Source organism: Chinchilla lanigera, unplaced genomic scaffold (assembly GCF_000276665.1).
Source record: "Chinchilla lanigera isolate Chin_1 unplaced genomic scaffold, ChiLan1.0 scaffold00069, whole genome shotgun sequence".
Lineage (NCBI taxonomy): Eukaryota > Metazoa > Chordata > Mammalia > Rodentia > Chinchillidae > Chinchilla > Chinchilla lanigera.
In genome coordinates, this window is record NW_004955470.1 from 5,170,384 (window position 1) to 5,192,789 (window position 22,406).

At 45.3% G+C, this 22,406-nt stretch overlaps 1 protein-coding gene and 1 pseudogene across 2 annotated transcripts in view; one reads left to right on the plus strand and one right to left on the minus strand.

Annotated features, from left to right (window-relative positions):
* Positions 1-18,638, minus strand: part of Mgat4a (mannosyl (alpha-1,3-)-glycoprotein beta-1,4-N-acetylglucosaminyltransferase, isozyme A) — a 128,565-nt gene extending 109,927 nt beyond the window's left edge. For both annotated transcript variants that reach the window (XM_013522736.1, XM_013522739.1), the window contains exons 1-2: positions 18,551-18,638; positions 17,100-17,216 (exon numbers count right to left, since the gene is read on the minus strand). The gene's annotated coding sequence lies outside the window, so the exon portion shown is untranslated. The remainder of the gene's footprint in view (positions 1-17,099; positions 17,217-18,550) is intronic.
* LOC102027169 lies at positions 15,024-19,970 on the plus strand (annotated as a pseudogene).
* The last annotated feature ends 2,436 nt before the right edge of the window (positions 19,971-22,406 follow it).

The window sequence follows — 22,406 nt, forward strand, 5'->3', positions numbered from 1 at the left end:
CCTGCGGCCCCGCCCCCTCCCGGCCCCGCCCGCAACCCGGCCTGCCATTGGTCGCGGCTGTCTGCGCGCCCCGCCCCGCGCGCCTCACCGACTTTGCCAGTGGCCCACGCGCCAGTCACTTAAGGGGCGCCGTAGCGCAGCCTATATAATTACCCCCCCCCCGCATTTAATGTCACAGCGAGGTCCGGAATGGCGCTGCGGGCTCCAGGCCCATGCTCTCCCCGCTGCCACATCTGGCTTCATTCCCCCCGGCTGCCAACAAAGGCCCGGGTGAGCCCTCGGCCTCCGCCTCGGCGCGCGGCCCGACCACTCCGGGCTGCCGCAGCCCCGGCCTCTTCCCCCTGCGCTGGTGCTGTCCTGCCCGGGCAGCAGTCCCGGTGACAAGTCCTGGCCTAACCCCGGAGTCGCCTCCAAGGCCCGGCGGTCCCAGGCGTCTCACCGACCGCCCGTCCCCAGCGATGGGAATCGTTGTCCTCAACCTAGCGAGGAGGTGACCGGGACGCAGGGACAATGGCTTAATAAGCCATTAGGAAGGACAAATATAAGCAGGATTTAAATGCACGTTGTTTGTGTGCGCATGTGTCTGATTTCTCCCCTGTTCAACGCTCTTCGGCTCCTTTCTCCTGACCCTATCACGGTTTCATAAAGTTTGAGGTTACTTTAGAAGCAGACGGATAACTACAGAAAGCGTGGGTGTGCCGCCCCTACTTTTCTTAGTATCCATGCCTGTGTACTTGCCATATACCAAGCACAGAGGTAAATCTTAATTGCATCACGTCATATTCCGATCCCTGTTTTGTATCTGAGGAAAAGAGCTCAGAGTGGTTAAAGTCCTTTCTGAAGGTCACACAGCTGCTACCTGGTAGACCTGAATTCAAACTTCACGCGTCTCTTCACTGGTACAGAAATCTTTACATCAACCCTGCAAGGTAATATTTACAAGGTATCAAAGGACCAAAGAAAGCTTTGTTCCTGATCAGCTCCCAAGGTAATAAATAGATCCTTCTCAGAAAGCTGTAATTCAAACATTGAAAACGCCAACATCATCAATCAGAATGAGAGGTTCCCCCACCGACAAAATGCCTTTGTTTTATTGATACCTCAAGATTACAATAATTAATAATCAGCTATGACATACATAGGTTTTTCAGCTCTCCCATGGTCTTTTTTCCTCTCCATGGCTGTTAAACTGAAAAGTGCACAAAGAGACACGACACCCTCTTCCCCCATCTCCCACTGATTTAGAGGGATCAGACAGAAATGCTTCTCCACTATGGACGTAGCTTGAAAATGGCAACTATGATACCCGGTGACAACTCTGCTGTCTACTTTGGCACATGTAGAGGCAGGTTTCTTATGCTCTGTGACAAAGGTATTGCCAGGGTGCATGCTGATCACAGAGCTCATGACAGATGTAAGCAATAAAGACTGAGGCCATTCCAGAATATAGTTTCTGATACATTGTTGGACATGTGATGTCTGAAATAGCTCCTGGAATAGATGATACCAGTCCTTGCTATACGGTGCTCTTAGTGACAGACAAACTGCTTCTTGCAGATGAAGAAAATATTGTCATTTGATGAAAGAGACAGACCTCTCAAGCTATTTCCACAGGATTACCCAAAGGGCCAACCAGCACAAATAGCTATTCTCCGTGTTTTGCAGAGAAAAAAGCTGAAGCCCTGAGAAGTTAAGTCATTTGGAAGAAAAAAATAGTAATTTAAGCAAGTAGTAAATGACCACATCAGAACTCAAATCCAGAATTGTAGACCTTTATAGAACTCTAACACTATCTCTCTGCTCTCAGCTTGAGCAGTGGCAAAATTTTATTGAGTGGATGAATACTTTTAAAATGTAGTTCCTTCTACTTTCTCTCTTGGAGGAAGGAAGTAAAAGCGGTCACAGACACGTTGTAAGGAAAGACATATGTCAGAGGAGAAGAAAAGTAGGTAAAGACAGACTTCAGTTACAAACTCAACTGTGTATTTCCCCTGGACTCTGGTTAGTGGTAAAACTCACAGAAAACCAAAAGCAAACATAAACAACACAACTGCCTTGCTTTGGGGACCTTTGTGATACTTTGTGGCTACTCCAACTGGCAGTTTTCTAAGAAATCTTGTGTTACAGTTACACCTGTGTCAAACCATTCACATTGTTGCTGAGGAAGGTGTGGATTTCAGATAGTTTCCCTTGGAAATTGGAATCCCATGAAATATGTGCCTCCCAAGTATGGCTGAGAATTAATGATTCATCTTAATTCTGCAAGAGCACATAATCTTGAATTTTCCAACTACCTCTGTGGTCACTGTTTAATTAACAATCAAAGACAGTCAGTTCAGACCCTACCGAGTTCCACTGAATTCTTTTGTATGGTTTCCACGATGATTTGCCTTATCTATCATTTTTTTTTTTTTTTTTTTGTCTACTTCTGTAGTTTCTCTTACAACCTTCTCTGGACCTTTATTTCACACTGCCAGTGGGATTGTAACCAAGAAGTTCTGCCTGTAACTTCACCATTCTATAATATGTCCCCAAAGAAGCTGGTGTCCCTTCACAAATATTTTCATTATCCCACAAATATTTCTGAGTGGCTGTGACTACAGAGGCAGCTGGTGCCTCCCCATGAAAGGCACACAGACTAGTGGGAGACGGAGATAAGTAATTAAACCACAAGGCAGAGCCACACAGGGCTGGGACAGCAGATAGGATGAGGCCATTAATCAGATTCTCCGGGCGGCTTCCTGGAAGTGACATTTGAGCTAAAAACAGACTACACACAGGAAATGAATCTTTTCCTTTTATCTCTTTGATGGTGAGTAGTTGGTTGCCGGTGATGCCATGCCTGCATCAACCAGCTTCCAAGAAATCAAGCACAAGATCTCTGGTTCTTTTAGACTCCACCTCCCCCCATGCATAAACAATCAAATTTGCATCATTTATGAGTATTTATAGATGTGATTCGGGTGTCGTGGCTACTTGTTCAAGTGGAATCTTTTTTTCAATGCATGAGCTTCAGGAGGAATCTCATCAGGAGGTTCTCCCTTGCTTGCTTGTTTAGTTGGTTTTTGTTTGCTGTTGTTTTGAGCTAGAAGTCTTGCTAGCTAGTCTTGTCCAGGCTGGCCTCCAACTTTCAATCCACCTGCCTCAGCCTCCTGAGTAGCTCCAGCTAGTGAGAGGATGTACACCCTGACTCAGGTCCTATTGTTTGTTTTTTGGTTTCTTTTGAGACTAGGTCTCAATATGTAGTTTAGGCTAGCCTTGAACTCACTGTGTAACAAGGCTGGGCTTGAACTTAAATCCTCTTGCCCCAGCCTCCGAGCTCTAGAGCCACAGGTAGGCAGCACCACACCTGGCTAGCTCCTGGCTTTTTCATACCGTCTGTCAAGGTGGTACATTGCTGATTGCTAGGTAATATATTTTATTGTTTTCATTTAGAAACTATAGCAGACCTGGGACCAAGATGGGCCATAAAGGACTATTAACCCTTTGTTAGCTACAGTGTTTCACACTCAGTGTAAAAATTATTACTGTTGTGTAACCAAATAGGGCACATGAGACCCAAGGAATTAACAAGAAACAACCAACCAACACATTTCACAGGTGGACATTAAGGCTTATTCAAATGGACAGATGAATTTAGTAGAGACCCAACTTACTTCTATTTTTAATTTTTGTTTTTCCTCTCCACTCTTTCACTCATCAGAGATGCCTTTGAAATTCGTCCTTTCTATTTCACATTCCCATTATCAGGCCAGATGTGTGTATCAGGTTATTCAGGTAAAAGCCAGATTTCATGGCCAGTAGGGACGGAATGTGTACGTGCTGTGGCCAGTGGTGTTTACATACGTATACAAGGCACTACTAATTTTTTCCCCAAGAAAACCCTGAAATAAAAGAGAATCCAGCTATCTTGCTGGGAATGGGCCACCTTCCGTGCATTGTTAGAAGTCTCTGCCAAGATGGTTTAAGAAACTTGCAGGGATTGTTCTTCCCTTGTAAGTGACCTAGCCTCACCATTAAAGCCAACTCACTTGTTTTTATTATGTTTGATATATACACTCCGGAGACATGGTAAAGAGAATTGTGTGCCGGAGAATTACAGAGCTTTGAGGATTTGCTTTTGCTTCCTTTGTGAATTTGGTGCTTGTAAAAGATGCTGGATCAACAGCCATGCATCTGAAATTCACCCATGTATGAAACCAGTTTCAGCAGTTCAACTGCAGATACTCTACCAATGCATTGCAAATAGAATAAAAACCTTTATTCACACAATGCATTCCAGGCCATGACTGTCAGTCCTGGAGCTACGGACATCTGGACAATGAAATGTATGCTGTCTTTTCATGCCTCGGGTGATTCTTTACCTTGTTTTAGGGCAACTAAATATTCCCACAACAAGTAAATGTATCACCCAGAGTCTAGTTAGGAAAAGGAGGAGAAGGAAGAAGAAGAGGGAGGAGAGGAAGAGGGGGAATGGAGGCGAGGATGGGGAAGGAGAAGTGGAAGATGGGGCAGAGGAGGAGGACAGAGAGAAGAGGAAGAGACTTTTTTTAGACATTTGGACTGAGGGAATGTCACAAGGGGTTCCTTGCAAAGGTGTAGGAAGAGCTGAGAAGATACAATGAAGAAAGAAAGGGCCTGAGAATCAAACAGCAAGCAGGATGGACCCCCGGAGACCAGCAGCTGCTAAGGGCCCTGGCTGGTGCCCCGGAGCTTGCATCTGTGGGTTCACCCTGGGGAGCCTCTGCTGTTGCTTCTGGGAACCCGCACGGCTAAAGGCAGAGCTGCCCCATCCCCACTGTCTTGCAGCTGTGGCCACACCTGCAACAGCGTACCACCTTCGTGTGGAGGGAGACAGAAGCAGGAAGCCCCCTCCTTCCTTTGGCCTCCACCCCCAACAGTGCCTCCTCCTTGCAGAACCTGATAGAAAACCAGCTGGCAGTGCAGCCAGGAATGCAGCCGGCCGGCCGACGCTAGCAGCACAAGGCAGGCAGCCTGCGAGAAGGCTAGAGGCAACGGGTAAACAGCCAGCCGGGTGTCCGAACTGAGAAACACGCTTGGCGTTCTTTCAAGCTAAACAAACAGATCTGTCCTGGAAGGATGAGGGACTGGGGACGGTAGCCTGTCCAGTCTTCCAGCTCAAGTGAGACTCATTCACACTCTAGAACACACCTCTCCCATTCCCACTGCTCCTCAAAGAGACCACCCAGTGTCTTGCGGCAGCTGACATGACGGTGTCCCTTGTAGGGACTTTTCTGTCACACACTGGTGGTGTACAGAGCCCTCAGGATGTGGCCAGCATTTTGAAAGACACAGGAACACTCGGGACCCTGCTGTCTTGTGCCTGCCAGGAGCTGAGCTGTGCTCTCTCTCCCACACAGTGGCACACACAGTTGCCCCTGGCAGACTCCTTACTGTCATCCTTACTCCTTTTAGAGCCAGTTAACATCCTTCAAGACCCAGCTTGATGCCACCACCCCAGGAAACCCTCTTTCACCCCAAGCCTGGGAAAGGGACCCACACCCAAGGACCCTACTCCTACCAGTACATTTCTCACATAGTATCTCTGAGTGGAAGCACCCCAGACTTTGGGGGGGCTGAACTCTCCAGACACAAGCAGTCGAGGGTCCCATAATGAATGCGATCATTTTCTCTGCTTCTTAATATCTGAAAAGGGCTGGGCAGCACAGCGTGTTCACCTGCTGATTCATCTGGCTCCTTTGTTCAGCTGTTACACTACCCAAGAGCAGGACTGTCATATCCATCAGTGTCTCCTACACACCTGAGAGCCATTCTACAAATGGTCACCTATAGAATGAAGTGGGAGTTCGTAGAAGGAGAAAGATTTGATCTGAGCCTTAAAGAATAGGAGTAGGATTTGGACAGGTGAAGGGGAGAAGAAGATAAGCATTACAAGAGAAGGAGCACATATACACAGGGTCACAAAGGTCACAAAGAGAGAAGTACACCCATAGTGTTCCAGGCACCTAGGCAAGATGGCCTGGCCAAGATGGAGGGCATGAACAGAGGCATCATGGGAAACATGGCAGGCCACAGACGCCATGCAGGAAAGTTGGTACCTCAGCCTTGAGTAAAAGGACACCATTGAAGATTTCTGAACAGAAAAGCAGCATTATAACAAAAATATTCAATGATGAATATTTTAACATGATATCTGGCACATAATAAAAAAAATAAAGACATAAAAATATTCAGATGTGAATATTTCAACATAAAATATATGGAAAAAGGACAAATTGGGTACAGGAAGTCCTATGTCATTGGCCCCAGCTACAGTTACTACAATATTTTTACCTGAATAAAAATTAAAAAGAGTCATATAAAGGTCATCAAAAAATTTACTGAGCAGATGCATCATTTCAAATCTATATAGGTCTGCGAAAAGCACTAATAAATATTTGCTCACTGTTTTGATTTTGCCTCCTAAGTTAAACTTTGAAATGGTGTAGGATTAAAATCCTTAAAATAGGACAAAGGAAAAAGAGGTCTCTTCAGGACAAGACTGAATGTTCTAATATTAACGCCTCAGAGTGAAAACTAAGGTGTCTCTTCAGAGAAAGAATCTTCTAGAATTATGAACACTTCATTCAATAGACTCTTTCAAGCCCACATCCATATAAGGAGTCTGCAAAGGTAGATATACTGTTAGAAATCAAGAATACTCTTCAAAAATAAAATCTTAGATGTATAAATTAAATCTTCCAAGGTAAGAGTACATGGTAAACCTACGTTTAAAAAAATTTTACAAGCCTTTTTGATAGCAATTTTTTTTTTTTTTGTTTTGTTTTGTTTTTCTCTGATACTGGGAACCGAACTCACAACCTTGCGCTTGCCAGGCAGGCGCTTTTTGCCGCTGAGCTAAATCCCCAGCCCCGATAGCAATTTGTTTTATGTACTTAACAAATGCTCATTGAAGATGAGCATCGTGAGAGTGACCTGCCTCTGGCTCTGTACGGAACAGAACGGAACAGCAATGTTCAGATGTCATCCTGGAGGTCACAGGGCCATCAGCGAGTCCTTCCCACATTATGGAGCAGAAGAACCATTTTAAGAGAGGTGCGCAGGACCCGAACACAGTTGAGTCACGACACAGAGGCCACTTTCCAGAAGAACCCGAGTCTTGCACCAGCTGGGTTCTTGTTCCTTCTCAGGGCGCAGGCTGTCTTCTAGCAGCTTACCCTGATGTCCTACATTGACTTATTTCACCAGTGCAACAGTTGCTCCATCCGTTCATCACCAAGAACACTTTGTTCCTGTTGCTTTTCCTCCTACAGACGCCATTATCTGAAGCTTTTACTTACCGGATGAGCAGATTTATTGAGTGTCATTTTCCTGTTATTAATCAGTGTACACAGACACACAGTCAGATAATCAGAGTTCTCTTGTGAGCACAGCACGGTTATCCCAAAGACAAGGATACAAAGCCCTAACACTTGGACCCTTTCCCACGGGGAAGATGTCAACCAAACTGGGACCAGTAGAACTCATCAGCTCTCACTTCTGATGGCTTTTGAGACAAAGTCACATAGTCTCATTCGTTGCCTGAGCAAAAGCAGAAACAGAGGCGGGAGGAGGCAGCGAGAGAACCCAGAGGAAGCTGCAGGCAGAGAGACGAGTAGAGGTGGCAGACTCCAGCCAAAGCAAGGGGAAGCAGCAGTGATCAAAGAGAAGTGGAGGACACAGTGAGGCGGTCGCTGGAGCTGTTCTTGGAACTGAGTTACTGTGGGACACTTACTGCCACAGGACAGGGACAAACGAACTTGAATTTATCAGGACATTGCTGCCTGGGTTCCTGCACTTCTCAAGACTTAGCACCATAGGCCTCTATTGGGTGGACAGTGTCAAGGGGCCTGGGAGTTAGGGAAAGGTGTCTGCTCTTCACAGTGGGACTTAATTTTTTTTCCTCATGAAGGATTGTGAGTTCTTCTAATATCACCTATGTAGATTCAAATGCAAACAAAACATGCTAGAATCAAAGGCATACACGCACCTTTCACATTGTCCATCCTGTGTGTTATATGTTCTGTTATTCCATATTCCTGCCACCCATTACTTGAAAAAAAGGTTAATATACTTGATTTCATTTTAACCTCAAATTTTAGACTTGGAGCATGGCAGAGAGGCCACACTTGCAAAACTCATCAAGGCAGCCAGAGACCCTGAGAGGCCAGGGTCTAATAAGTGTGTGACTTGCCAATACAGTGCCTGAAACCATCATATAGAGGACAAAACATGATCTATTTCTAGTCATCATGATTATAATAATTCTGTTCCCTTCATTTTACCAAAAGCCAAAATACTATAAATGATCAGATTCACACATAAATCTGATTTCAGCATAGACTGAAACCACTTACACAATATTACTTTTCTAATTTTCTAACCTGAATCCTATCTCACCAGCCACCTTTATGTGCTCATTTAGCAATTGCAGAGAGGGAATTATTTGGAAGTATTGGGGAGCTGGGCTCTGAAACTTCTAGCATGATGTGGATTTGGCACCTTGGGCATATAAGAGAAAAAAAAATTAGGACTTCTCCCTGCTAATAGAAAAATAAATTGGAATTGTATTGGAAAAATGCCTAAAAGAACTCACCTCAAATGAGAACTGGATTTTTATTAGAAAAATCTGATAAGAGTAAAAAAAATTGTGCTGCCTTATCATCTTTATGATGTTTATGTTTTATTGTTTTATTGTGTGCCTGTAAAGAGACTTTTACCTTAGGGAAAGTGCTGTCCACCCAGAAACTTGGACTAATTTCTCCTTTCAGTTGAATGCTTCAGTTTCATGGTGAAATCCACGTGCCAATTTCCTCATGTCCCAAGCACAAAAGGGAAAGTCATCATCCTGGCCTCTGCAGAGGAGAAGTGTTTAGGAAGTTTCTTCCCATGGACGTTCGTACTCATTGCAGTCACTACTTGATTATGTATCATATTCCTTTCCTGTTCAACAAATATTTGCTGACTGGTTTCCTTGTGCTGGGTCCAAGCACATTGTGGTGCACACAGCTGCACACAGCTGCACACAGCTCTTTATTGCATCCGAGGTGTAAGAAATGAGGTTGCAGAGAGATGGGGTCGGCTCTGTTTCTTTTTTTGTTGTTTTTTTTCACAGTGCGAGAAGCACCAGTGCTAACATAACCCATTTGGACTATGGTCAGTAAATAATGAGGAGCTCTCTGGAGAATGATCTGGTCAGAGCTGTGGGCCAGGAGATCTGGGGGACAGCCCCACTGTGGGTGAGAGGACTGATCGGTCCTGACTTAGAGCTGCTGAGGAGGCAGAGAAGCAGAGGAGGCATGTGGTGCTGAGATTTTGAGCCCCGTGTCAGGGCTGGTGCTAAACCAAAGCAGTGATTACTTGAAGCTTCCGGGGAGGAAGCGAACTTTAGTGCTGGCTCCACTGAATCAGGCTGTTGGGAGGTGCACGTTTCACGCTTCTCTCTGGCAGAGTGGGAAGGGAACATCAGAATCTGAAAGAAGGGTCAGGTGACACAAGCAAGGTGGAGAGCAATGGAAGGAACATAGAAGCAATGGGGTTTACTCAGTCCAGTTGCTGGTCACCTTCTTGAGACCCACACCAGTGACGCTGCGTTGGATTTAAAGGCCATGTGACAATTTGTCAAAGATGAGTGGGTGAAGGAGTGAAAACAGCGGGTGTGAGCTGTGCTTCTGCAGAGCGGTGTAAAGCTTTCTGGTTTTGTTTTTTAAGATAAGAACTATTCCAAGCAAGGAAAAGGGGACCTAACTGATGAATCATGCATCTCCCCCTTAACTGCCTATACCTTCTTACTGAGCACTCCCTTTGGATCCTTCTAACCGTTCCGGAGGCCTCTGCTATTTTTCTGTAATTGTAGATGAAAATAAAATAATAGCAAAACTAGCTGTGTTTATTTTACACTTTGCCAAGTACCATACTGAAAAGGTTATGTGTGTTAATTCATTTCATTTTTACAACCTAAGGGGTTGGGGCTCTCATTCTGCCTGCTTTACAGATGAGAAAACTTAGGCAAGAGGAGCTAGGTATGCAATTTACGTAAATTTGCACAACTAGGAAGTAGCCGAGCTGGGACGCAGCCTGGGCAATTTGCTGGAGTCTGTGTTCTTAATTATGATGCTGGCAACTTACAGCCACTGCAAAGTTTAAAAAAACTGTACAAGGAGTTTTGCAGGAACTAAACACAATTGTGGAAAGCTTTCAGATATGTATTTTATTTATGTACTGGATCATTTTAGACACAGGCTAAGTTCAACATCCCTGTTTCTTCAGGGAAAATCATTAGGTAGGAGAGCTTAAAAAAATCTGCGAATATTTTAGTCCTAGAACTGAGGATTCTTGGAGCTAGGAGGCACCTTAAAGTCTCTGTTCTTTTACGTTAGAGGAAACGATTACCCACAGTAACACAGAGAGGCTTTGCCAAGGTCAGGTCTTGGTTAGGAGCCACTAAGACTGGAACTCAAGTGTTTGGAGTCTGCCTACTGCACCCAAAGGAGCTAGAGGGAAGAGGCGGAGGAAAGGAGAGGTGAAGTGGGAGAGGGAGAGGAAGGAGACAGCGGGACGGGGCTGTACAAGCTGAGGGGTGAGCGGCACCGGCCTGCTCTTGGGCTGTAGCCTCTGCAGGCCTCACAGAGTTTGCTTGGCCCTTTCTGTCACTTACTGTGGCTTTTCCTTTCTTTCACCTCTTGGGTCTTACACTATCTATACCCAGAGGATGATGCTGATGAGGCCTGGCACTGCTTAATTACTGCTTTTAATTATCTGATCCATGCATGGAGGAATGATGAAAGGAGAAAGGCAGAGGAAAAGGAGCCCCGTGGCTCTCCTGCTTCATCTCTTGGGGAAGCAAGACTGGGTCACTTCAGCAGAATCATCGTGACTCCTAAGAAAAACACGCAGTCGATACCAGTGACTGGAGCCGTGCTGGTCCCGGTCTTTGAAGAGGTCGTCCCCTTCTTATATGCTGAAGCTCTCGGCAGAGAAGCTGAAGTTGCTAACTTTCGCTTCTTAATGGTGTTTCATTTTGCCAACAGCGATGCAGTAATGTGAAAACACTAAGTGTGTGTCTTTTGCAAAAACAACTTTCCACCAAAAAACAAACAAACAAACAAACAAAAACACCTTACTGTGCAAACATAGTTATTCCCTAAATGGCCCTACACATAGGCCGAGAAACAAAAAGCACATTTTTCTCAATAACCACCTCTCCCAAAAACAGTGACAGTTTTTCTGGACAATGTTAAAACTCATAAACAGGAGAAAGAGAAATTATTACTACCCAATGATAGTTCTATTTGTAAAATTAAGTTAAATGACTTAAGGAAAATATAAAAGCATGGCTTTTCGTACACAGAACAATTCCTGGTTGAGATTTGATAGTATGCAGAGCATGCAGTTATTTATACGGGTATGATGAGGGACACTACGGCAGTCCCAGAGAAAATCCCCCAAATTCCTTGGGGATTCTCTCATACCTGAGCACAGGCTCTCCATTACGGCTTGTTACTTCCGTTTAGGGGTTTTGCTTTGTTACAGAGTGAGGGCTTCTGAAGGGACACCACACACCAAGAGGGACAAAGGCCCATCCAAGGGTGCACACAGATCATCAAAGCTAGTGATGCATGTCCGAGCACAAGGTTAAATGACAGCTCCCCCCACCCCCTCCAAATCATGGGAACAGCAGGGAGTCCTGGGGACTGGGTGACAGGCCAGCACCCATCTTGTTCAAAAGGACAGCTGCCACCCAGCTCCAGCCAATGGGAAGGGAATGGAAGCCCAGAGGAGCCACGTTCTTTGCTTTTATAGAAGAAATCGAAATTCTGACTCTAACACTACTTTCCTCCCTTTTTTCTTTAAATAACAAGAAGACAAGACAGAATACATTGTCCAGCCCTATCTTGCTTTGGGACCTCATCTTCCAACTTTTGTGAAACTCTCCTAGTTACCAATTGTTGAGGACCACAGGTTATAAATTGAGTTGAGAGGCCGTCCGAGGCTGTCCTTGTCCTTCCCTGTAAGCCGGACTGGAACTCAGAGACTGTCCACTTTCTCCCGGTCAGAGCTGAAGCCCTGCTGCTCGTGACGCCATGGCACTCACAGCGCAAGGTAAAGCAATAAAGTACAGTAGTAAGTTTCCCCTGGGAAAAAGTAGCTTCCTTATTGGCCCTTGTCTCATCCTTGCCAGAATGCTTTGTTCTTTTACCAGCCCACTGTAGTCGCCACTACTGTTCTGGAATCGGTCACTACCCCTCCCCAGGCACTGGCTGATAAAATAGTGGTGAGCTGGACAGTCTTCGTCTTTGCCCATCCTGAGGCACTGACCTCACAACCCCCTTGTTACGCATTACTAACTTGCCTCTGTCTTTTCTTTCATCCTTCACCATACCCTTCATACAGGCCGTTGGGGATCTTGGCCGGATCTCCAGCAACCATTACCTTAAATGTGAACCAAGGGATTGAGTCCTCAAACCTGGCTTGAATCCCAGACTTTCCATTCAGATCCCAGTTACACAGGAATACATGGCTTATATGTTATTAATATATGTGCTGCCCGTTAGCATGTTATATATTACTATATGTTATATTAATATATATCCTATATTAATATACTGATAATAAAATGTATATGCTATTACATTAATACAGTATATATTATTTTAATTACATAAATATACTAATTACTATATTGCCTAGTATATGAATCATATTCAAATACTTGTAATGTTGCAAACCAAATAGAATGGAAAATGCCCTGCACCAAGGAGTTGGAAGGCAACCAACTTTATTACGCCAGCGGGCTGATGGGGGATCGCTCCCAAAGCATCAGCCCAGAGCCGGTTTTGGGCTTAGTTTATATAGGTTTGCAAGCAGGAAGTACAAAGGCTTAAAAGCATGGTGAATTTTTACTGGGTAGCGTCAGTTATTCTTCGCTGCTGGGCAGAAAGTCCTTGAAACAAGTTAGTAAATGGTATGTTTGGAGGCTGGAAAGTACAGGCTGTGCAGCTGCGTTGGGTCACACTGAGCTGGGCCAGGCTATCTCTGGGGTAGCCAGTCAAGGCTGAGTGAGTCTAACAGAGGAGCTATGGGGTGGGCTGCATGATCTCTGTTATGGTTGATACATTGTGTCAACTTGGGGAGTCTAGAGGTTTGGCTAAGTGATTTAGCAGGAAGCCATGGTGCTTACTTTGTAGACATCCTGAGCCTGTGGAAGAGGAGGGCATGGAAATTATGTGAGAGCTACATGCCCCTTAGGTGGGGGTAGCCTGTTTACAATGTAAGGCAGGGGAAGAAGCTGCTTGGGGGCATTCTCCCTTTTGCTCTGGCTGTTTACTGTTCGCTGCCATTCCCCCCTTTGCTCTTGTTGCTTTGCTATCTTCTGCCTTAGAGCCAGCCAAGTATGGACTGAAACCTCCACAGACTGTAAGCTAAATAAACCTTTCCTTCCTTCATTTTAGGCATTGGGTATTTTGTCTCAGCAACGAGAGAAAAGTAACCAAGACAATCTCCTTTTGTCCTAATATGGTAGCAGACTACAGGTGAATTTTTAAATTTTAAAAAATTTCCATCACACTGGAAGCCCAGTTTTCATGACCTATTTTATAAATCAGATCAACTGCTATATTAGTCAGCTTTTCACTAGTATGACAAAATACCCAAGGCAGGCTACTTTATGAGGAAAAGAAGCTTATTTTAGCTCACCATTCTGGAGGTACAAAGTCTAAACAGTGTGGTACAGGCCTGCCAAAGGCCGATCTGAGCTATGCCACGTATCATGTGTACCTCTACCTGTGTGCTCTCTTTCCCTATAAAGCCACCAGCATTCTATCACAGGGACTGCACCCTAACAACCTAATCTAATCTAATCACTCCCCAAAGGCTCCACCTCTAAGTACCATAGTAGGATCAGGTTTCCTATCTCTTAATAGCATTAACAGAAGACTCTGGGTGTTGAACTCGCCCGTGTGTGTGTGTGTGTGTGTGTGTGTGTGTGTGTGTGCGCGTACAGCCCACATCAAGCAACAGCGGCATGGCCTAGGGAGCTACCTGAAGCCTGGGGCCTCCTCAGTTTGACGTTTTGTGAACAAGCCTCTCTCAAGCCAGAGGGAGGCAGACAGGAGTGGGATTGGGATCAGGAGGCATTTGGGAGCAGCCATCCAAGGCAACACTGAGGACTGGGTGTATTTTCTCACCTTCTGTGTTTGTCTCCTGTTTTTGCTGCTGTCTAAACCATTGTGACTCTCGGCCTAGTGCGTGTCCCTTCTACGAGCTTCCACCCCTTCAGATGGGACAAAAGATGACTAGAAAGTGCTTAGGGCGGCAGAGGAGCCTGGGCTAGGAAGTGGCCCAATGGGCGTGGGAGGCTGCTTTCTTTCTCCTACCCTCGGGCTGAGTCTATTCTACCCCAGATCTGTCTGGACTCTGACAATCATATGATGTTCGGGTTTTTGGGGTTTTTTTTGAGACAGGGTCTCACTGTGTAGTTCAGGCTGGCCTTGAACTTACTCTGTGGCCCAGGCTGGCCTGGAGCTTGCAGTGATCCTCCTGCCTCAGCTTCCTGAGTCCTGGGATTACAGGCTTGCACCACCATGGGTGGCTTGATGTTCAGCTTTTTAAACAGCAAGATTTGGTTAACATATAGAACACAGTTAGATGAGGTGTGTCCTTTCTCCTGCACAATCGGCACACAGTCTAAGGGGAACTCAGACCTTCTATTCTTGCTTCCCTCTGTTTTCTTTTTCTGTACTGGGAATGGAACTCAGTTCCTTGCACTTGCCAGGCAGGCACTTGTGCTGCTGCGCTACATCCCCGACCCTCACCTCCCTCTTTCTGACCTGACCCTTAGGTGAGGGTTTGTTTCTCTGCTCTTCTGCAGCCTCTTCCAGAGCCCAGAAAGAGCTCCGTTTTCCTAGCTCTGACCCTGTTTGCTCCCCGTTCCCCTTCCGGATCCTGGCTATGGATGGGCATACGGCATTGCTGAACTAAATGGAGACCTGTGACGGCTCTGCACACTGGACTTCCTGGAGCAGGTGCTGACACTTAACCCATGAACCAGTGGCTAGCCAAGGAGGCCCTGTCTCACCCACATGCCAGCATACATGCTTTCCCAACAGAAGAGCCCATGTCCACCTATCCTTTCCACATGGAGGAGGAGGTTGAGGATATTTTGCTCTGGGATGAAAGTCATGGCCTCATTTATAGCTGGGAAAGATAACACGACCGTCGGCTTTCTGCACATAATTGGCCTATGCACAACAGCAGGATATGGATGCAGTTCGGCTTGACCCACGAGCCCTGTCTGACGTCACTGATAAAGAAGGACAAGTGGATCCTCAAACCACTTGGATGGAGACCAAGAGGAGCACCGGGAAGATCCTGCTCTTGATACCAGTTGCTCCACTGAGCCTTGCTGGCAGTACCCAGATCACAGAGAGAACAAGTACTGTGAAGTGGAGCGGGGCCACCCCTGCAACTACAAAACGAGGTCACTGTCACACTCAGGTAACTTGGTTTGGAGGGAGAGTGAAGTTAAGCATTACTGTGAGCCCAGCCTTATTATAGATCTTTCCAGCTGGAAAGAACAAAGCAAAGAGAAAGCTGCTCAGAAAGGCAAGCAAGGCAAACTGTGATAGGCGCAGTTCGTGGAGGCACTGACAGCACTTGAGGAAGCGTCCCGGCAGCTGGCGAAGTTGAACAGGAAAAAGCATCAAGGGTTTGATTTTGATTCCTTTATCAAGGGATGTATTCGGTTCAGCGCACAGCATGAGCCCACTGGTGTTGGGGACAAATTAGATGACCTGAATAGTTCTGTGTCCCAGCTAGAAATGAAAAGCTGACCTCCAGCTCAATAAGCTGGGAGAACCAGAGAAAGGCCGGACCGACTTGGCTCAGCTGGAAGCACTGTACCAGTCAGCCCAGGACCTCATCAGCCAGTCCTGCTGTGAGATCAGGAAGGACGAGCAGGTAGGGTAGGAAAATACACGAGTTACTCAGACACGTTTTTCTAGCAGGAAAGAACACACCAAGAAACCAAGAAATCAAGCCAAACAAGGACCAAAAGCTTGGGGAGAGAGGAAGCAGGGAAGGCTTTCTGAACCGCAGCAGGAGTTCTTGCTTAACAAGCAGCTGGAGCCCATGTGCACCCCTGGGGTGCCCCCTGAAGTCCCTTTGCGCTGAAGGCATCCCCGCGTATGCCCCTGAGGACCTACAGCAGCGTCCCGAGACATGCACATTCCTCTCTGTGTTCCTGTCTTTTTTATTACCAGTGTTCAAGTCATTTTTTTTTTTAATTTTTTATTTTTTTTGGTTTTTCTCCGGTACCGAGAACCGAACTCACCACCTTGCGCTTGCCAGGCAGGCGCTTTTGCCGCTGAGCTAAATCCCCAGCCCCCAAGTCATTTATTTTTTAACTTGAATCAGATGATGTCCTTTAGTAAGGATTTTATCATCTCTCAGTTTTAAAAATCCAGACTTTTTCTACATGTGAGATCATTTTCATTTTACCTGGCATGCTGTTTGCACACAAAAAAGAATCGAGCAAATAATGTAACAGGGGAAAGGACAAAAGAAATGTGCTAAGACCTCCTCTCCTAGAACAGTGGTCTGTCTTGCAGGAACAAAACTCTTACCTTAAAATGTACACAGTGAGACTGTAGACAACGGTATGGAAATACCTATTTTTTCCTAAAACATTTTTCAGTTATTAGTATTTTCAAATTTTTCACACTGTGCACATTTCTTAAAACACACCTTACCAGCAGCAATTGAAAGTGAATGCCAAATTTGGGACACATGTGTTACGTACCTCAGGGTAACAAAAGTACATGGCAAAACCCACGTAATCCGTAGCTCCATGGTGTGACTTGTATTCAGCCAGAAACCATTGCGGGAAACTCTTCTAAAACCCATGCATCATCAGTATTGTTCTGGTATCCCTTCTTTAGAGTGAAGTGTTGAAACATCACATCTTATTTGTTTTACCAAAGCAGTATGCTTTCTGTCTTTCATGATGAAAATGAAGTTACTTTTAAAAAATTCATTTGCAGCTACACTTTATGCATTTGGCACTATGGTGTGACACCTACCTAGCTGAAGATATCCCATCAACTTCTCCCAAGGTTGTCTCCGTGTACCAAAATGTTCATCTGAGATAATGTACTCACTGTGTACAGGAATTTGTATTTTGGATGTGCTTGATCTATCTACAAAGAAAAATTAGGAAGTATTACAATATGCTCCTAGAAGTCTTAACTGTGTTTATTTTTTAAAAAACTGTAATATTAGACTAGTGTGCATGGAAGTAATTGAGGTACATCATTATTGTAGTTTAAAAGTGGTACACAATAAGACACTTTTTGGTTTTGCTATGTGTTTTGACTGAATGATCTACTTCTCATCCCAAGGCAAGGATGAATAAAATTAGTTTAAATGTAGCATGTGGCATCCAAGTCTCTTAGAATTTATTTTACCTACTTTATTTTATTGAATACTGTCTGTATCTTTGGCTATCCTGTTTAAAGAAAAAGAACAAATAAAGCATGGCCAGCGAAAACAAACAAGCAAAGCAAAACAAACACAGCTAATTCTAACTTCATAAAAAGAGAAGTACAGTATATGTATGCGACGATGAGAAGCCTCCTGTTTGGAACTCACTGAAATGCAGGTGGGAGGATGATGGGGGAATTCTACTTGCATCTCTGCCAGCCAAATGGACGTTCATTCATAGGGCCAGTGGCTCCCAAACCTGTGTCTGCCAGGGACACAGAGCCCTACCAGGCACCTGGCTGGGCTGTGCCCCTCCTAGGTGAGAGGCCCCAGCTCTCGCTTGATTCCTCTTGGCCTTCAGCCTCCTCCTGCCCTGCCACATCAGTGACCCTGAAGTCAGGTCCCCTTGTTCCTTGCGCACCCTGTCCTTTCTCCTTGAGAATTCCTCATTCCCACTTCAGCACTCATTCCCGCATCTTGATCAGAGCCACTTGCTGCATCTGGATCTGACTGTCCACGCTGTAGACAGAGTATCTGATGCAGGACAGCTCCGCATACTGTCTCTCTCTCTCCGCACATGTGAGGGCCCGGCTCTCACCTATCCTCTGTTGTGGTCTGGATGTGGCTCATCCCGCCCGACCCCAGTTGGAAGCGTGGTCCCTCGTGTGGCAGGGTTAAGAGGTGGTGTTCCTTTAAGAGGCGGGACTAGTGGGAGGCAATGATGTCACGAGGGCACCAATTTCTGAAGGCACTAACCTACCTGGCTCTTTTGGGACCCTGGTTTTTATAACTAAAAGAAGCAGGCCTAGCCCCTCCCCAGTCTCTGGCTTCCTCTCTCACCGCATGACCCCTCTTGTGCATGCTCCCACCATAATGGCGTCTGCCATAAGGTCGTCACCAGAAGCCAGATAGCGCCACTCAATATCGGTCTTCAGCTTCCAAAATTGCAAGCTAAATCAACTTTACTTTGCATTATCCAGCCTCTGGTATTTTGTTAGAACAGCAGAAAATAGCCTAATACAGCCTCCCAGCTTCCCCATTTCGGTGATACCTAGCCTCCTGCTCACAGTGAGTGCAGCTTGGATCTCAAGCCCAGCCTCTGCTGCTCTTCTTGCCTTGTATGTTAACTCAGCTGCTGGTTCCCATCTGTCTGCCTTTTTAAACTGCCTTGGGGCCAGGCACCTTGCTTAATATCTCCTGTGCCCTCATTATGACAAACCCCCATGATGTCAGCCTTTTGGCAAAGTGTTGCAGAAGCTCCTGAGATCCAAGTTCAGTGTGAAAGGGGTACACCTGGGCTTTGCAGAAGACCACAGCCCAGAACTGGAACACAAACCTGGAGAGCATCCAGGAATAAGAAGTCATGTTTCCTTGCAGAGAAGGCTGTCGGGAGGAGGTGGAGAAGCACCTGATCCACCAGGAAGGGTGAGCTCCGAGGCCTGCACCACATGCTCTGCTTCCCACCCTACGATGGTACCTCACGTGCATGGTTCCTCAAAACACTGGGAACATTCTTGCTTCTTTGACCTCATACTGTTAAGGAAATATGGTTTTAAATTAGAAGGGTCTTAGGAATTGAAAAGGAAATATGAAATAAGAAAAGAAATATACTTCTTCATGACGAAGACCTCATTGTCAGTAAGACGTATAGAAACAGGAGGCTAAATATGCTTTGACCTCCTTAGAAAATATCTCATTGTTTTATTTATAATTAGACTGCATGACATAGACGTTTCTCCTATACACTGACGGTTTCAGAGATTTGAAGATGGCATGGTCTACATGTTTATGCACCCTCCGAATTTCTACATGGAAGTCCTAACGCTGAGGCAGTGGTATTTGCTGGCAGGACTTTAGGTCATGAGAGTGAAGCCCCTGTGAATGGGATCACTGCCCTTACAAGAGGTCCCAGAGAGGTCCCTGCCCCTTCCACGGTGTGAGGGCACAGTGAAAGGGAGCAGTCACAGATACAGAATCTGCTGTTGCCTTTCATTTTGGACCTCCCACCTCCAGAGCAATGCGCCATTTCTGTTGTTTATAAGCTGCTCAGTTTATGATATGCCAATATAGTACCCCCAAATGGGCTAGGACAAGAAGAAACACTAACGGGCACCTGTTAGTTTTTGTTTAACAAATACCTTAGAAATGACTGTCTGCCCAGTATCAACTCTCCATCCTTCTTTACTAATAGAATCCTAACTTTTGGAGAAGGGCAAGGCGCCTAATGCCATAAATATATTTCCCAACCTAACCTGTGGACACGACTGACAATGTGATGAAGTCCTTGTCATTAATAATTAAGCGGAACTTGTTAGGCGTAGTTTTTACCCTTGGTTCTTCCTCTTTCTTAGCCTGTGGAGTATGGACCTGACTTCTGGGGTTTTAGCAGTTCGTTTATAACTAAGAAGATAAAGAGATTGCAGAACTCAGCGACAGGAGGAACCTGTGTCCTTAATGCTTTATTAACCTGAAACTCCCACCCTGAATTGCCTAGCTTCAGATTTCTTGCTAAGTTAAAGAAAAACAATCCCCTAACCAGTGGTTTGCACCTCTAGCTGACCAATGGCCTCACCAGAGGCGCTTTATATATTATTGTTACCTCAAGTTGAATCGCTATGGTGTGAAGCCCGGAAATGAAGTTTTTCAAAGCTCCCAGGTGATTCTGCATGCAGCAAATTTGAGAACCACTGCCCTACTTTGTTTAAGCCACAGCTTTCTGGTTTTTTTTACTTTCAGCCAAATGCAATGCGTCATAGATACTATCTTCCTTCACCAAGAGTTGCCTAATCTCAGGTACCCAGTGTGCTTCTAGCTAGCATGATAATAAAGAGTGTCAACGTGGGTCACAGGAGATAACACACAGAATTCATATGTGGGGCCAGGGGGTACACAGACGACCAAACCAGACCCAGTAAAGCAATCAAACTCACAGAAATGAACGGAGGAGAATAATTTTGTGGCCTTAGGGAAGTGGTTTCTTCAATAAAGTACAAAATAGTGCTAACCATACAGGAAGAATATTGGAAGGTTTTCTTTTTCATTAAAATAAAATATTTCTATTCTGCAAAAGACAATGGTAAAAGAACAAAAGGGGAAACCATACATGGGAGAAAATATTTACAATACCTATGCCCAACAAAAGCCATGTCCAGAATATATAGTGTACCTCAATCAATAAGTCTGAGAGAATCAGCTCAACAGGAAAATGGGTAAAAGGTTTGAACAAGCACTCCGTAATATATAATATCCAAATGGCCATCCATAAACTGCTCCAGCTCCTTGGTCATTAGGAAAATGCAAATTATAAGTATGTGATGCCACTACCTAGCCACTGAATGTAAAATGACTGAAATGAAAAAGACTGACAGTATCAGAAGATGCTAAAAACACGTAGTAACTAAAAATCTACACTGCCAATGGAAGGATAATTAATATAATCACTTTGGAAACTGTCTAGAAATGTCCAGAAAAGCTAAATCTTGAATCTTCTGAGAAGAAAGATGTGGAATAATTTTTGTGAATTTTTATAACTATCAAAAATCTCCCCACCCTCAAATTTAAAATAAGAAGAAAGGAGCGAAAAACATCCCTACAATCTTTGACACAGTCAATGCTTGAAAGAACAAGCAAACTATATACGGTATGTGTGGTACTTATACCTGGCAGCACAACCTTAGCTGGGAAATAGCAATATCCCCCCAGGATCAATCACAAAGGGTCGTGAAGAACACAACCCTGGCATGAGATGCAGTCACTGTGTATATAACTTTACACCGGCAGCACATTACGTAACTTCACTGTAATAATGAGGATAACTTTGGTTGCAAGAGACTGAACCCTAGAAGGAAACTCAGAAAAAAGGAGAATGTTTAGGTTAGAAGCCATGAGAGGAAGGGGATAAAGACGACCTCCCAAACAACTGGATCCCAACGCTCCCGGGATCCCTTTGTCCCTCAGCTGTGCTTCTCCCCAGTGTGGCCTCGCTCTTCTCACTAACTTAGACTGCCTCTGCCTACACAATGTGAAAACACCATTTGCTCATTTCCAGGGAAAGAGGCTGATTAGCCCAGTGTGGGACAAGACCCTACCCCTGGGTCACTCAATTATGACCTGGGAGTGAGGTGTGGCAGGGGGCATTTTGAATGCTGGCTCCAGGCAGGCACCCAGGGTTATACCAGTTGACCTGGCCAGGTGGCAGATCTTCGAACAGCCTGCTCCAAGGTCCTCCCGGGGACAAGAAGGGGAGGAGGGGAAGCAACGCCAAAATAGGTGGAGCACCAGATGGCAAAACGGTAGGAGGCCACGTATTCGCTGTAGGGAAATCTAGATTTTATTTTCAAAGTATCAAGTCATGTGATGATGTTTTTCTATATGGCTACTTCTCTGGGACTAGAGCTGGTTGAAATTCAGCCACAACCTCCATCGCTGCACATTGCGAGATGCACCCAGGAAGACAGCAGTGGACACGCATCACACTCTGGAACATATAAAATCCACCTCAGATCCCAGGACTGGGAAGCAAGGTATCCTCAGAAAACAAAATCTGAAGCGCTAAGGCATGCCCTGCCTTAAAAATGTTGACCATCTGGCATGTCCTAAGTAGGACTTAAGGGGGCTAGGTGAAGCTCAGTTACAAACTGTCGGGCAGCAAAAACATTCCCCACTCTGATGGAAGCTGGGGAGGGACAGCATGCCCAAAGTGTGGGGTATGTTCTCTGAAGATAGTCAATTTGGGGGACCCCAAACAAAATGTGTGTGTGTCACCTAAGGCAAAACACCGAGGGAAAAATGTGTGCTCTAAGTATAAAATATAACTTTGGAATGTGTGGTATGATTGGAAAATATAGCAAATATTTTTTAATTTAACTTATGACCGTAAAAAACACATTGCCATTAATCCCCCTCAA